Source organism: Curcuma longa, unplaced genomic scaffold (assembly GCF_044706935.1).
Source record: "Curcuma longa cultivar G26 ecotype Majalengka, Jawa Barat unplaced genomic scaffold, ITB_CL_G26_1.1 contig_10739, whole genome shotgun sequence".
Lineage (NCBI taxonomy): Eukaryota > Viridiplantae > Streptophyta > Magnoliopsida > Zingiberales > Zingiberaceae > Curcuma > Curcuma longa.
The window spans coordinates 7,818-11,382 of record NW_027428692.1 but is presented as its reverse complement, the minus strand read 5'-3'; the positions used below and the strand labels follow the sequence as shown (position 1 = coordinate 11,382).

At 38.8% G+C, this 3,565-nt stretch overlaps 1 pseudogene; it reads right to left on the bottom strand.

The window, feature by feature from the left end:
• Positions 1-2,678: 2,678 nt before the first annotated feature.
• On the bottom strand, positions 2,679-3,253 carry LOC141815810 (uncharacterized; annotated as a pseudogene).
• Between the last annotated feature and the right edge of the window lie 312 nt (positions 3,254-3,565).

Sequence of the window (3,565 nt, the reverse complement as noted above, 5' to 3'; positions counted from 1 at the left end):
CACTACTAGAAAAATATTAATAGACAACGCGGAAAACGCGTTGTCTTTGTGGGTTAAAAAGCGTTGTAAGAGGCCTTGTTGTAAAAGGGGTCCCTCAACGACAACGTTTTTAAGCGTTGTCTTTGTTAACATCGACAACACCTTCGCAACGCAGAAAAAGCATTGTAAATATTACAACGTTTTTTGCGACGCTTTAAAAACGTTGTTTTTAATAGTTATGACAACACATTTTGCAACGGTTAAAAAACGTTGTAATTTTGTTACAAATTGCTTGGGTATTGCAACGTTTTTAAAAGCGTTGTCTTTTGATTTTTTTAGCAGTAAATAAGAAATAATATATTTTGTAAATACAAAACCATTTGCTACAAAATTTACTAAATCACATACAAAACATACAACTTATATTTACACAAAAACCATTCTTACAGCAGGTTCATAACACACAATTCATAACACATGTCCATAACATACAACTTATACAAGTTCATAACACAAATTTAAGTTACAACTTCCAACATAGAAGCTCCATAACAGCAGCAGGTCCATAACAAAGGTTTCAACGCAACAGAATAATGTCCAGGTGCATCACAACATTAGCAGCAGAATAGAATCGCAACCACTGCATCACCAAGTAACAGCAGGTCCATATGCCAAAGACCAACTTGCCAAAAGATAATACTAATTTATCCAATCAAATAATTAGTATTTCCCACATAAATCTGATCACATAATAACACACATCAAGACCATATCAAACATAATTACACATACCTGTAGTATTTCCCACACTGGTTTTTTCCAACCTTTCCTTCCCTTGTTTGAACATAAACAATCTCCGTGTAGGGTTCAATGACAACAGCACATAAACAAATAATTAGCACCAATAGGGAGAAATTGCAAGTGATGTATTATTTGCAACTGACCCGACATTACATGGGACCAAAACTAATTGCATCAGAAATAGAATCAACCTATCTGCTAACACACTAGCCCTTTGGTTTAACTGTTAAGTTTTCCCTTTTATCACGTGCAGAAATAGAACAGATGCATCACAACATTAGTAGCAGCATTCCATACTTATCAGAGGACTGTAGAAGTGAAATGAATCACAATACCTTTTCAGAGGACAGAAAAGAACTTTAGCTATCACTTCCTCAATAGCCTCCTTACCATTGTTACTAGGCACAGAAAGCTTGGAGATCAGCATTCCAGCTTGGCTACACATCAACAAACCCAAAACACAATAATCAAATTTGAGATTAAAATAACTCAAACAGAATATTCAAGGTTTCTTAACATCAAATGGATTCCATAGCACCTTAGCATGAGTTTGAAGTTTCTCCTTTAGTTTCTCCTTTATCAATTGGCAAATATGTGAAATTATCAGATATACCAACCTGGACCACCCCAACCAGGAAAACACAAGTAGTTAACTATTTGCCACACAATTCAAACTTCCATGTCATAATTACACGCTTGTTTTCCTGGACTTCTATTATATGCACTATGCAAATTACACCCAAAACTATCAATAGAATAGCAGCAAGTTTAAAGGCAAACAATAACCATGATCCATAATGCAACAAGTTTCGAACACTTATTATTTGTTAGTTTTCTAGATTTGCAGCATGCTAGTAATATGCATATAAATTGCAGTTTGCAGATAAAAGGGAGTTCAATTGAGAGTGTCCAACACCGTAGGAGCTCATACCTTGGGATGACCTTCTGCTCTCCAGCTTTATATTCAAGTGCATGATAAATAGAATTTCAACACACAATTCAAGATTTCAAGATTGCAACATATTTGAGAAATGCACCAAAAAAGAAACACAGGAAAAAAACAAAAAATTAATCTCATGAAAACCATCACAAGATAGTGGTCTTACAAATATCTGCTCTCCAGGTTAAAAATTAATCTCATGGAACACACAAATTCTTGTTCTAATATGTTTGCCTTGTTATTCCATTAACTGTACTAATGAATATATATTCCTATTCCATTCACTTGATTTCATATTTTCATTCGCTAAAAATAAGTACTTTGTTCCTTGTCAATTGCATTCTGTGAACCAAACTTAGTGCTAGATTCTCCCTCAAACTGAATATGTTAGTGGCAGAAATCATGGAACTTGAATTAGATGAAGGGAGCAGAGAAGTAAGTGGCATAGTGTTGATATGAATGGGAAATTTTCTTGTGCCAAAATGGATGTTGGATCTATGTTCTTCTTCATCTATGTCAAAAAAATTTAGGCTTAGAAGATAGAATCCTTAGTTCTCTTCCTCTATACAGATCTATCTGAGGGCTTGGAATATGAATTTGTGCACATTGAACCAAACTTAGTGCTAGACTCTCCCTCAAACTGAAGATGTTAGTGGAAGAAATCGTGGACCTTGAATTAGATGAAGGGAGTAGAGGAGTTCAAGTGAAATAGTGTTGATATGCAATTGCAAATCTTCTTATGCTACAAATGGATGTTGGATCTATGTTCTTCTTCATCTATGTCAAAAATTGTGCAAATTGATGTAGATATGCTTGATCAACATTTTCAATGAGAAGACAGTAATGCCAAAGATGCCATGAAAAAGAACAAATAAACTAGAATATCTCTAGTGCTATGTGAAATTGTGAAGCTATAGCAATAAAATCAATAATAAGGCAAGTAACTATGATTAATAAACTAGTAAGAAATCGTCAGAAAATTGAATGATTGATTGACCACGCATTTGGAGCCATTGTAGCAGATGCCATTCTCATCCAGGGCGCCGCACGCATCTCTTTCAATATCATTCCGTCTGTTTCCATGTCCGGCGTCGCTCACAAGCACCCCGTCCATGACCACCATGTCCTCCCCCACCTCCACCTTCACAGGCGTCACGTACTTCGTGGCCCTCATCGGCAGGAGGTTGTCGATCGGAGACAGCGGCGAGATGAAAGTGCGCCCCCCTATCTCCGAGGCAGGCGGAGGGGAATCCAAGAGAACCAGAGCTTGAGATGGCCGCGAAGGCGCCGCGTGGTGGAAGAAGACAGATCGAACGAATCGGAGGGATAAAGGTGCATCCCCGAGCGAGTGTAGCGGAGGAGGGAGGCATCGATGTCGAGGGAATCGCTGCTGGAGGAAGAGTGAGGGGTGGCGGCGACGCAGGCGTCGAAGGCCGGGGCGAGGAAGGCACTGGGAGGGGGAGAAGAGAGCCGACCCCTTCGGATCGAGGAAGGAGAGTCCATCCAGGACTCCGGCGGGCCGCTCCGCTCCATCAGATCGTCGCCACCTAAAAAGTGTCTCACGACAACCCTAAAAAGTGTCTCACGACAACCCTTCCTTTCCTAGTATGCCTTCCTTTGCTAAATACCCTAAACCCTAAATACCTGGATATAAACCCTCTAAACCCTCAACGACAACCCTCAACAACAATACTTTTTAAAAGCGTTGTCTTTGGCAAAAAACCCGCTAAAAGACAACGCTTTCGACAATGATTTTTTAAAAGTATTGTGGTTGACCCAAAATAAACGCTAATAGACAACGCTTTCTGAACAAACGTTGTCTTTTAGTTTTAAAAGATAACAGTT